The sequence below is a fragment of the Sminthopsis crassicaudata genome, chromosome 2 (genome assembly GCF_048593235.1).
Source record: "Sminthopsis crassicaudata isolate SCR6 chromosome 2, ASM4859323v1, whole genome shotgun sequence".
Lineage (NCBI taxonomy): Eukaryota > Metazoa > Chordata > Mammalia > Dasyuromorphia > Dasyuridae > Sminthopsis > Sminthopsis crassicaudata.
In genome coordinates this window covers 618793185-618806698 of record NC_133618.1, presented here as the reverse complement: position 1 = coordinate 618806698, position 13514 = coordinate 618793185, and the positions used below count along the sequence as shown (strand labels likewise).

Sequence of the window (13514 nt, the reverse complement as noted above, 5' to 3'; positions counted from 1 at the left end):
TGCCCCTCCAATGACAATGTTTTCCTTTCCTTTCCCTTTCCTTTTTTATTGCACTTAACATGCTTGTGTAGTAAAATGTTATGCAACTTATAGCATAAAAAAACACTTTTAGCATGTGGTAGTTTGCCAAATTATTAAGATTTCTAAAGGGAGGGGCAGCTAGGTGGCACAGTGGATAGAGCACCAGCCCTGAATTCAGGAGGACGGGAGTTCAAATCTGGTCTCAGACACTTAACACTTCCTAGCTGTGTGACCCTGGGCAAGTCACTTAACCCCAGCCTCAGAAAAAGAAAAAAAAATTTCTAAAGAGAATTAACTTTTTTTGTTGGTTGTATGTTTTTATTTTAATAGCATCATTTTGCTGCCATGAACATAAGCACTCTTCCAATCTCATATTAAAGAGATAATACTCTGGGAGAACACAATGAGGTTAGAAGCGACAAACAAGTATTTGAGGATTTCAAAGAATTATCAGAGTATGAAAGCGTTCAAAACTGGGGAAATAGAATCACTGATGACAAAGATGGGCATTTAACCTTCTGGACACAGAACTTTTTAAAGATTGTTTTGCCATAAGAATAGTACTGTGTTTTTCCAGTTGAGGTCCACTGGGGAACCCAAAATTGTTCCTCTCCTTCAGCCTAAAAACCCTATATCAATAATTCTGTTTAATCCTTTAAAAGGCAGACTTTTTTGAGGGCAGCTGTTGGGCTATTGGGTTGCCTTTTTTGATGAATGGTCAATGTCCATTTGGAGAGATAAACTGCAATATATCTGACGGTTTATTCACCACTCAAAAAAACACCCTGACAGATAGCAACAAAATGGTATCAGAGGCCAAACAAGAAAAGACATCACTTTAATAAGCTGAGGGAGAGATCCATAATTCACATCCAAGGTTTTATCTCAGCTTGCTTCTTTCTGTAACAAGGTTCAGGACTTACACTACTCCTCCTGAATAACAAGTGCATCTGGACTGGGAGAATGCTCTGTCTCTTCACTGGGGTTTAGATTAAGCCCAGACGCTGCTGTCCAGATGAGTTTACATGGATGGGCCTAATGGTCCCATGGTTCTACCTGCTGGAGGTTAAATATAAAGCACTTTAGAACAACCCCTAAGTAAAAACCAAAAAGAAACAGGATTCCAAGAAAAGATAGCGTATTACTCTTCAACTTATTCTAAAATATTATGTCTTAGTAAGCAAATAATAACAAAGTTCAGAAAAGTACAATATTTTTACAAGTCCCTGTGACAAATTATTTCACCAGTCTTTACAGAAACTTAATCTTAGATTAGAAACTTGATTATAGAGTCAGGTAGAGGCAGTGGATAAAGTTCTAAATCTGGAACCTGAAAGACCTGAGAAAAGGAAATACCTATTATGTGCCATGACCTGTCCTACAAAATATTGTCTATTTATTGTGCTATTTACAAATATTGTCTCATTTGATCCTCTGATCTCAGATACTTACTATATCACAATGTGCATGTCACTTAACCAGTGTGCCTCAGTTTCCTCAAATTTTAAATGAATATAATAATAGCATCTTCTGTAAATAGTTGTTGTGAGCATAAAATGGAATATTTGTAAAGCACTTTGCAAAACTTAAAGAGGTAGATAAATACCAGCTAGCTATTGAGCATTTTACTTTTCAATCACCTAAAGACAAAACATTAGGATTCAGTGCCTCTTTGCAGTTAGTCGCCATCACCATAAGTAACATATATTGCTACTTAGGATAGGACAATGCATAATTATTACTGTTTCTCCCATAAAGCATAGCTAATATTTGAGTACGTAGCTCTTCCATATGGATAGTCTCTCAACAATGCATATCACAAGCTATTCCTGCTCATCTATCCTATGCAGCTTTTATCCATCACAACCTATAAGGACATAATTAATTATCCATCCAGTATATTAATGGCTTTCATTTTCTATTGGAATTGTGAAGCCATCAATGGATCATCAGAACTCTCTATCAGTTTTTCCTTGCTCTGATGATATAACTAGCCATTCTCTTTCAGTCCCACATTTTGATAATGTCTTTTTTATCCTTTTTCCTGTGTTATGTCTTTATATGATTCAATCTGCTTAAGGCCAGAAAATGTCATTTCAAAACTGGAAATAAGCCTGAGAGACCCAGAAGAACAGTCTCTACCCAGACCACCAGCCTTACTTCTAGTCTCCACTGTTATAGTAAACAACCCTTGTCAAAATGGGACTTAGAAACTTTCCCTGTAGGAACCAAAGGTTCTTCTTCCTCAGACAAGGAAAAGATAGAAAAAGGGCATTGTTACAGGGTTCAATATCAGATACAAAGAAGGCTTTATTAATGGAAATGACATTAAAGAAGATACATTAAAATCTGTTTTGCCACTGTACCCTGAGGCCCATAGAGCCTTTCCATCTAACTGAGAGCTGAAACCTCCCATATGTTATCTCTTGGACAGTTAGAGTTTTGAGTTCCTTGAGAACAGGGACTGACTTGTTTTTCTATTGTATCTTCAGGGTTTAGCAGAGTTGTATGCATAGTAAGTACTTAATAAATACTTTTTTATTTATTTCTCCATCCATCATGGCCCTGTAAGTAATTCTCAACTTCAATTCTTCAGTGAATTCCATTTGCCAGGATATTTAATCAACCCCAGGATAATCGATTCTAAATCACTCTGTGTAGTTATCGAGGCCCTCCATAATTTGGATCCAACTAACTTAAGTCTCACCATGCTTCAGAATTAATGCCTCAGAATCAATTCCCTAGTCAAGTGAACCCCACACAAGCCACATCTATTTGCATCTTCATGTGTTAATGTATGCTGTTCTCCCCTATTATGTCTTTCTTCTCTCCCCACAACACTAGTCTTAATTATGCCCAATATTCAAAACCCACGTTAAAGTCTATCTTTTTCACAGTCTTCTCTACACCACTTTGCAAATTTTGAGTCCTTGGTACCACAATCAAGAAAAACTCCTAGAGAAAACCCTGAGATACATCTGAGATAACCCCCTTTTTCTTCTTTTGAGTGAATGCAGAGCTTCCCATTTGTTCTCTCGAGTCTTCATTTTCACTGCCCATTTATGTGTCTTAGATTACTCTCATCCAGAATACTTGCAAAAAGAATTGCTGATTTCCAATTTCTCTCTTACATTTCTAACTTTGATAAAAAGCCTTAAAACCTTCTTTAGATTTTCTCAATGTTTTTACTGTTAGTAAGTACAAGATAACATACAAGGGCAACAAGATGAGGAGTGAAGATAAATGAACTGAACATATTCCAGCATGGTTATGGGTATAAATCACTTTTTCAACTTCTAACTGATATTTTATAAGGAGTAGTTGATTCAATTTCTTTTATCATGGAAACGTTATCTTTCCCTGTACTTCCTTGTCTTATCCTCTGTTGGGAAATTAGTGAAATTAGACATTCAATTATGAGGTGGGGTATAGGCAGAGCATTCAGCACTAGCCATGTTTTACATCCCTCTGTATAATCCAATTGCATCCCTCCATGTAATAATAAGGGATTCTGACTGACAAATACTGATTATAAGATAAATCAATGAGTTTGACCTCGCATGCACAGATGGATAAATCTCAATTTGATGTGAGGATATTTGGTGATACCATGTTCTGCACAAATCTCAAGGGACACAGATACTTCAGACCTAGAAAGTATCATTCAATTAAATTAACATTTATTAAGCACCTAACACGTGTTAGGTACTGTGCTAAGTGCTGGGAATGAAAATGGGGACAAAAGACAGTCCTTATGAAGGAAAAGGGACATCCAGGGATAAACTGCCAGGGTTAGAGTCATGAAGATCTGAATTGAAATTCAGCCTCAGATACTTACTAGCTATGTGACCCTAGGCAAGTCACTTAGCCCTGTTTTACTTCAGTTTTCTCATCTATACAATGATGTAGAGAAGGAAATGGCAAAATCATTCCACTATTTTTATCAAGAAAATCCCAAAATGAGTCACAAAGAATTATATACAAAAACAAAAAAAAACCACACAATTCTAAACAACAACAAACCCTGAAGGAGCTTGTAATGTAATAAATCATGGGTTAAATTATGACTAGATAACCCAGGTAAAGTTAAGGTAAAGTTAGAAGTTAAGGATGATCATAGTGAGCATGTATACAGCACTTCCCTGTATCAAGCACCAATTGCTTTGATCCTGAGAATGATCCTATAAAGTAGGTACTATTTTATTAACAGTTGAGGAAACTGAGATAGACAGGAATTAAGTGACTTATTGAGTGACAAGTTACAGATGAAGCAAAAGAAGGAAAACAAGTACTGAGGATTATGATGCAGCTGATCTCAAAGCTCAGGGGTGAAGAAGGCTAAAAAATTAGGGAATCCCAGGACACTAAGTGCCTTACATTGGAATTCGACAATCAATGAAGGTTAAAAGATTGTAGATGGATAAAATCCTGTGGCTAAGGACATGGTCAATTAATCAATCACAACATTTGTTGAATTCCTGTTGTATAGTCAGTCCCTTGCTAATTTTCCAACTTTTTTAGAGAGGATGCCCAAGGCAACCATCTCATTGTTTTCCACCTTGCTGCTCCCTTAGTCTTCATCATGGTCTCTAGAAACACAATTTCCTGTGAGTTCATATAAAATTCTAAAACACATCTTCTCAGTATTTCCTGCCCTGGGGTTCCCTGTCTCCCAAACATCAAAGAGCTTCCCTCGCTTTTCAGCTTCTTTTTATGCTCTGTCTTCCCCCATTTGATTTCAAGTTTGGCTAATTTATTTCAATTAAGTGATTATTACATAAAGAGAGGAGAGGGAAAGGAAATAAGAATGTATATCATACCTCCTATATGCCATGAACTAAGCTGCAGTGCTTCTACTAATATTATCTCATTTGATCCTTTCAACAATTCTGTTTGTTAGATACTATTATCATCCCCATTTTATAGTTGAAATTGAGACAGAAGTTAAGTGATTTGCAGAGGATTAAATAGCTAGTATGTACCTCGATTTGAAATCCAATAAAGCTGTCTTTGAACTCATATCTTCCTTGCCGTAGTGTTCACACAGTGGACACACTGTGCCACCAGCTGCCTGATAATCATTTTTAGGGCCCAAATTCTCTGTTCTTTTTTATGTATATGACGTGGGCCTTCCAAAATGGTATGATAATAAGTAGATGAGGCTATTACACTCTGACACTAAGAATTTCTTCAAAATTTGGATTTCTAATCTCACAAGAAATAAGACCCTTCCTTCAACATCTATGAACCAGATGATTCATCAGTTTTATAGGAAATAATATGGGTTGAATTTTCATTTCTATGGCACTGAATATATCTTCTAATATCCTATATGTTTTAGGAAGTCTTGGGCTTACTCTACCCTCGGAAGGATTTGAATTTGCTGAGTTATATTTAGACTTGAATTCAAAGAAAGGCTTCCCAACAATTTGTTCTTGTTGTTGTTGTTTTGAATCTATGATCTCATCCAAGTAGGAATCCTAATCATCTCACTCTAATACAAATCAAAAGCTCATGTTAGATTATTTTCTTAGATACTTGCTTAGGAAATTGAGAGATTAAGTAATTTGCCTTGCATCACATAATTGACATATGTCCTTCCCTAGCAAGATTTGAATCAAATGTCAATAATGCACTATGGTCTATCTCTCAACAATCAGAGCCATTCAAAATGGAAATGGGCAACCCCCAGGAAGTGGGTTTTGCCTTCCCTGGAGGGCCATTTGTTGGGTATGTGGTAGCAGGATTCTTGCTCAGATATTGAACTAGAGGGCCTTTCTTTCTCTTTCAGCATTGACATTTTGTGGCTGAGGTTTGCCTTATTTGAAGGAGGAAAGATTCAAAGCAGTATTAGAAGTAGTAGTGGAACAAAGCTTGCTCTTAAAAAGTTGAATTCAAGGAGGGAATTTGAGGGCAGGGATGTAAGTAGTTCTGTGTCCCAAGACTCCTGATGGATGAGTTTCAGCAGAGGGTGAAAATCCCTGTTTGAAAAGGGTTTGGTCAGCAGGGCCTGGAATTAGAACCATAGAACTAAAAAGTGAAAAAGGCTTTCAACGGTCATTGATTCCAATTCTGCTCAAAAGAGGAATCATTTCTATGATGATTCTGACAAGTGATTATATGGCCTTTTCTTTAAGGTTATGAGTCTAGGCTATCTGATAAGAGATGGTGGTTACCACAGTCATAAAGACAAGCCATGGCATCCACAAGTGGCAGGCCTGTTTCTCTCCCACAAGTTTGATGACAGAAGTTAACAATAAAAAAAAAAAAAAAACAGAGCATCTGATAGGATTTTACAAAGTCTAACCTTTTGTCCTACTGTGACAGAGCTGGCTTTCTTGGGAGAAACAAGTTTTATAACAGGATTGTAGATTTTGATCTGGGAGGACCTTTTAAAGCTGTATCATTTTACAGATTAGTAAACTGAGGCAAGGTCACATTGATAGCAAGTAGCAGAGCTGGATTTGAACCCAGGTTTCTCAGTTAAGATCCAGTGTTCTTTCCAATAAGCTAAGAAGTCAAGGCAGGATGTGAGTTTGTAGCCCTCCTAGAAATGGAATTATTCCATCATCTTGTATCAGAATGTAAAGCTGAGGTAGGTATCTCCAAAGAATGCTAAAAAAAAAAAAAAAGACCTGGTTTCATTTCTGAACCCAAACACTTACTATTAGTGTGTCTCTAGGTGAATTACTTTATCCCTCTGAGTCTCATTTTCTTCATCTGCAAAAAATAGACAATAATATTTTACTGCCTCCTTTAAAAAGTTATAGGGAGAAAAGTATTTTTTAAACTTAAAAGTATTCTGTAGATGTGAGTTGAGTTGTAATTGGTCTTTTTTGGAGGCTTTCCTGACACATCACTGTTTGTACTTGTCTGAGTTACATGGATCCCTAAAGAAAGCCCAACATATGGAGCTGTACCCCATGTTGCTCCATTTTGGTGATTTAGTGAAAAAAATTAGTGGTAATGACCCTGAATCAGCACAAACTTTGATGGAATCTTCTGAATCTTCCTATGAGGATGTCTGGATCAGAAATCTCAGAATCTTGACATTCAGAGGTCAAAGAACTTTAGACTATGATTGAGTTTTATTTTCTTGCTTATGAAATGCAAAAGAATCTCTACCCTTCTCCCCTTCTCTTTCCTAATATATCACGCACACACACACACACACACACACACACACACACACACACACACACACACACATACACACACACACACACACCCCTTGATTCTTAGCAGGTCATTTATTAATAGGTAAAGGAAATAGCCATGCCCACATACCTCTCAGATGATTTTAATAAAATATTAATTCAAAAGCTACTGAAAAATTAAAGTCTGTGTGAACTTCTTTAAAATTATGTAGCAATAACTCCAAATTGGGAACGCTTGCTTCTAAAGCAGCTTAAAAATATATAAACATTCAAGCCACATAAAAGCTGGCAGAGGGGACCCCTTAGGCCATTCAGCTTTTTACAGCCTCCTCATCATAATAATATCACATTTATACACTTGACAATTTATAAAATGCTTTCCTGACAGCTTTTTATATTTTAGCTCCATTTTACAGATCGACCAATCAATCAACAAGCATTTATTAAGCACTTGCTACATGCCAATTACTATGCTAAATGTGAGGAATATGAGATCTGTTCTATTCTCAAGGAAATGATAGATATAAATATGTGTGTTTGTGTATATATATATATATATGTATATATAATGAAATATGAAATTTCAGAGGAGAGGTAGTAACAGCTTTGGGGATCAGGAAAGACCTAAAGCAGAGAGTGACATTTAAGCTAAGCTCCAGAGGAAAATAGATTGGTAGACACAGAGGTGAAGAGATAGGGCAGCCCAAGCCTGGGGCACATCCTGTGTGTTGACTGGAGATTAGATGTGGGGGTGTGAAAAACATAAAGGCCAGTTTGTGTAGCATATGGGACAAATGAAAGGATGTAATACACCATAAGCTGGAAACAAAGGTTAGGGAAACTGAGGGTCAGAGACAACGGGTGATTTACCCAGCATTACCCAACCAGTGACAGAACTAATATTCAAACCTACTCACCGGCTAATGACTGCAGCCAAGTCCAATGATATTAGACACACATGGCAGAAAGCTGCTTCAAGATCCATTCTGTCTACAGATTCTTACATACAACAGTCATCGTGGTTGTATGTGGTTCCAGGGAAGGACATTAAAGACAGGGAGCATCTGGTTCTATAAAGAAGACAGAGTGATATAAAGGAAAGAACATTGAATTTAAAGTCAAAAGACCTAGGTTTGAATCTCAGTTGAGATTTACTACTTGTGTTTCCTTGGGTTAATTATTAACAAGGTGGCCCCTCAGTTTCCTCCTTATATCTTCTTCTACAGTATGTTAAGCTCCCTGCTTTATTTTTGTCTTTGTGTCCCACTCCCTGGACAGCACTCCGTATATAGAAGATAGTTAATAAAAAAGCCTGATGCTTGATTTTAAAATGAGGGTTTTTAACCAGATGATCACTAAGGTCCCTTCTAATTTTTTTATTCTAGTTATAAGTATACACAACCTATTTTACTGTGAATGTTTAAAAACTTTTCTAAATACAACACAGTATTACACCTTCCTAATAAAGGGGAGCTCCATTCATTTGAAAAGCAGTGGATTAGGAGAAAAACAAATGTCATGGATTTCTTTAGCATTTTTTTTTGGCCAGTGTGAGAATCTCTCTCACTTTTTGAACCCTTTCCTCACTTCATTTCCAGTGGCCCATTAGCCATTGTTAATGGCTTCTCTTGTCTTATTGTCTTTATCTTCTATGGATCTCTCTTGTATTTTATTACCAACATGTTGACTCCCCCATTAGAGTGCAAGCTCCTTGAGACCAGGATTCTTTTTGCCCTTCTTTGTATCCTTTGCCCTTAATACAGTCTGGCACATAGTGAGTCCTTAATGATGAATAATGATGTCTGAATAGTCTTTTTGACATTTTGACTGACTAATCAGACATGAGAGGGACTTGGGTGAAGTAATTTTTTTCTGATGACTCATGGTCATCAATAAAGGATCGAATCATAGTTTGGGATATACAAGTAACTCTTTTGAAAACAGAGGGAGTTCAAAATGATCATCTTGCTAACACCATTATCAAAGTTTTTGCTTTTAATTCTTCACCCAAAATACCAGATATCTCTTTCTACTCTCTTTAGCACTATTTATAACTACTTAATGATAGAAGCAGAAGAGCAATTCTTTTTTCTAATGTTTTTGCATTTAAGGATTGTTCATGATATTGTGCCATTTCCATTCCCCGAATGAACATTGCCTCCATTTGTTTTTCCAACATACTCATGCTAGCCCTGGTCAATCTGCTACTCCTCCCAATGTGTCCCTCTTAGGACATGACATGACTTCCCATTCAGTGTTCTTTCCCTTCTGCAGTACTACCTTATTCTGCATTACTCTGACTTTCATGAGACCCCTAGGGACTTCACAAGCAAATTTCCAGTAGCTACAACTCCCCTGTCTGTTACCTCAAAACTAGTCTAGCATGTCTGTGTTTCATGTAAATTTCCCTAAGAGATATTTTAAAGCATCTTTTAAGCTGCCACCAACTATTAAAGTTTTAAATTGGCCAACTGTACAGGAGCATTTGCCAAGAGCAATAGAACCTTGTCAAAATCCTAAGCTTTTTCATCTGGGAGCTTAAATATTCTGACAATGTCGCCTGAAACTAAATTCAAATGGAGAAGGAAGGGAGAGGGAGGGAAAAGGCTTAATCTTGACATATGGAGAGAAAATACATAGTTTCTCCTAATCTAGTTGATTTACAATGTGTATTTCTGTTTAAAGTCTTTTACTAAAATTTAATTAAAGTCATTTTTCTGAAAAAGGCAAGGCTTTTCTTTTATCACCTTTACCATTACTAATCTATTTTTGCCACTCCCCAATTATAACTTTGAGAGTTGTAGTTATAAAGTATGTTAAGATATAAGGCTGATTCCATCGGATTGCCTGAGTGATGCTTGTTTTCTTCCACAATTTAATGTCTCTTTCTCTTTCTGTCTCAGCTAAAGTTGAAAGATCCTTGATCTGATGACATGTCATCAATGTTAAGTAGGACAGACCCATAGTATCCATTCATCCCTGTCCCTAGACCCACATCACAGGTCAATGGATCTGCCTTCAGTGCCTGATCACAAATCCCGCTTTCTAGTTTCTAGTTAAAAACTTTGGTAAATGAAAAGGTTTACAAAAAGTTCCTAGCTGCCATCAGTGAGTTTAAACCAATAGCATCCATCACCAGCTTATAAGTGGAATTGTTTGAGTCATTATTAATGTCCCTTGAAAAAATCATGAATAAAAACTGAGGTGCCTGAGGTGCCTATTTTTAAATAGGAAAGAATCTAGATTTCCCAAACTAAATAATATACTTGCATTCCTAACCAAAAGAAACAAGAAGAAAATTTAATAAAAAGCATGGTTTATGAGCACATAGAAGTAGAAGCAATGATTATTATCAACTAATATGTATTTATTACAAGCAAATCAAGACAGGTTATTGGATTTTGTATAGGATATCAAATAGATCTTCAAGGAAGTATTTTTTACATGATATTCCTGAAATTTAGAAAGATGTTTAGCCAAGTTCCCATAATATCCTTATGGAATAGTTGGACACATGTGGCATGAATGATATATATTTGGACTTAGTTGAATACTTATATCCAAAGAACAATCACTAATGGTTTGATATCAACATGAATGGAACTCCCTGCTATTGTACCATAGGGATATATCCTTGGCATTATTCTGTTCAAGGTTTTTATAAATGACTTGGATGAAAGCCTAGATGCCATTAATTTCAAATTACTGGATGACAAATTTGGAAGAAATAGCTAACATTAGACACTGGTTTTGAATTCTAGAAAGCCTTGACAAGCTTGAATTATTAATAGAATCTGATATGGTACAGTTGAACTAATATAAAATCTTATGCTTGTGTTCAAAACAGAATAAGACACAATGGATGATGGGGGAGGTTTAGCAAGAAAACATATACAAAAGTATAGAGGAACTTCAGTGAACTATGATCTTGATATAAGTGGATAGTATGGCATACTATCAAAAAAATTTAATGTTCCCACAAACATAATGTTTAGAATGCAGAAACTGATAGTCTCAATATATTCTCTCCCCTTTGTCCAGAGCAAATCTCAAATATCATGTTGAGCTATCTGTGTCATATTTTAGGAAGAATATGATGAAAAGAAATGGAAACTATTTCATGTTTGAAGGAATAAAGTATGTTTTATTTGGGAAAGATAGGGACAAAAAAAACAGACATGATAATTTTCAAATATTCAGAGAGGTGTTTTTAAAAAGAGATATGATCGAAAACAGAGATTATTACACTTTGGAGGAGAGGGTATTTTATCTTTAATGTAGACTAAGAGTTTTAAGTGAAAGTAATGAAGAAAAGAATCTTGATTTAGAATACAAAAAAAGCCTTGTTAGCATTAATAAGTATCCCAAAGTGGAATGAATATCTCAAAAGATATTGAATTCCTCATGCCTGAAGGTCATTAAGCAAAGATTCTGGGACTACTGGACTACTTATTGGGAGAAAGAGAATTTCTACTTAACCATGGTTTGGACTATTTCACTTCAGAGGTCCTTTTACTTCCAGATCCTATGATTCTATTTTCTATTCCTCAGATTTGGTAATAATATTCCTTCCTAGTTCCATAAATCTTAAAATGTGTCCAGATGGTATTCAAAACTCCTAAAGTTCTAGGGCTGCAGACCATTCTGTCTTGTTTTGACTGTACTCTCCTGATATATGATTGATATTTTCAGTTGATGGCAGGAGTTGGTGACAAGTAGTCTTTGAACTTGGGTTGTTTCTGCATGTGTGTGTATGTATGTATGTTTGTGTATGTGTAAGTCTGATAATATAATTTGCTACGTAATACAGTGGTTATTTTTTTTTAACTTATGACTTTAAAAACATTCTGAGAATGTGGTCTTTAGGGTTTATCAGAGTGCTAAAGGAGTCCACGACACATACAAAAAAGCTTAAGAATCTTGGGAATATGGTCTTTCTCACTGTTGTTCCATAGCTGTCAACAGTGTGTCCATTTCCCACTCAAGCATGCTTCTGCTGCCTCAGCTACCCTGCAGAAAACTCAGCTCTGTTCATTTTAATTTGGTGAGTTTTGGAGTCCACTCTCAGGTCACAATGAAAATTAGGTTGTCAGTATATGGCCATTCTCTCCAATCCACCCCCATACCCTAAGAAAGAGCATACATTTCCCTGGATTTAAGGATTGCTTTCTTGGGGAACAATTCTTTAATGTAATCATTTTAAAGAACTCTGGATAGAACTGTTTAGAAGTGGATTTAATTGAATTTCACATGTCCCAAAGGAAACTTTATCTTCTGGTCAAATCCTAAATTTAATTTCTTTCTATGTAACTTTTTTTTTCCTATTCCTATGTTATTTAGTCGATAAATGACTTTAGCTTCCCAGAAGAAATTAAAGTTCAGTTCAGAAGGGAGAGGGAAAAAAAGGATGTGTTAACTTGCTTATAAAGTGACCAAAAATCCTGAAACCTTTGAATTGAATTTTGAATCTTTATTGGACCTGAAGTGATTCCTATTGGGAACAACCCAAGTTAGACACAGGAAATCCTGCCCTCCTTTTAGATGAATGATCAGTAAAAGGTAATCAAAATTTGACCAGATTCTGAAGAACATGAATATAGGAATACATTTTAAAACAAGTAATTCTTTACTTGATTAGATGCTAGTGGGATGAAGAAATTCTACCTTAATAGGTTCTAGGGTGGAGCACTTAATAGGACCTAGGGTGGGTCACAGATGAATTGAGGGAAAGAAAGGAAAGGAAAAATGTTGGCATTTCCAAATATTTTCTTCCTGACCTAAGTAGAATAAAAGTTCTCTTTCTCTGTGGCTTTTCTGGATAAAAAGACATTGTAAAAAAATAATAGTCAACAGAATCATTTTGATACTGGTTAATAAAGACATTGATCAATAGAACAGACTAGTTCTATAATATGCAGAAGCAATTAAGTTACAGTATTCTGATGTTTGATAAACTCAAAATGCCAACTATTGGGTTAAAAAATCATTATTGGAAAAAAAAACTTGAAAGCAGTCACAGAAAATAAGAATCAATCCACATCCCACATTATATGTCAAGATAAGATTCAAACAAGTATGTGACTTAGACATAAAGAGTAAAATAATAAACATATTAGAAGAGTAAAGGAGAAATTACCTGTCAGATTTATGGATAGTTCATGATCACACAAAGAACAAAGCAATCAGATATGGTAAAATGGGTAATTTTGATAACAGAAAAGTAACAAGTCTGAACAAATTAAAGCAATGTAGTGAAAATCAAAAGAAAAACTTGTTCCTGATTGGGGGGATGGGGTGGGAATTACAGTTTCTCTGATACATAGGTATAAAACCAAT

At 35.8% G+C, this 13514-nt stretch overlaps 1 long non-coding RNA gene across 1 annotated transcript; it reads right to left on the bottom strand.

The window, feature by feature from the left end:
* Positions 1–950: 950 nt before the first annotated feature.
* LOC141553775 (uncharacterized) lies at positions 951–8242 on the bottom strand. The gene is made up of 3 exons (XR_012485637.1): positions 8096–8242; positions 6687–6741; positions 951–1080 (listed from the first exon to the last, which is right to left on the bottom strand). It is a non-coding gene; the product is annotated as an uncharacterized LOC141553775 (long non-coding RNA).
* Between the last annotated feature and the right edge of the window lie 5272 nt (positions 8243–13514).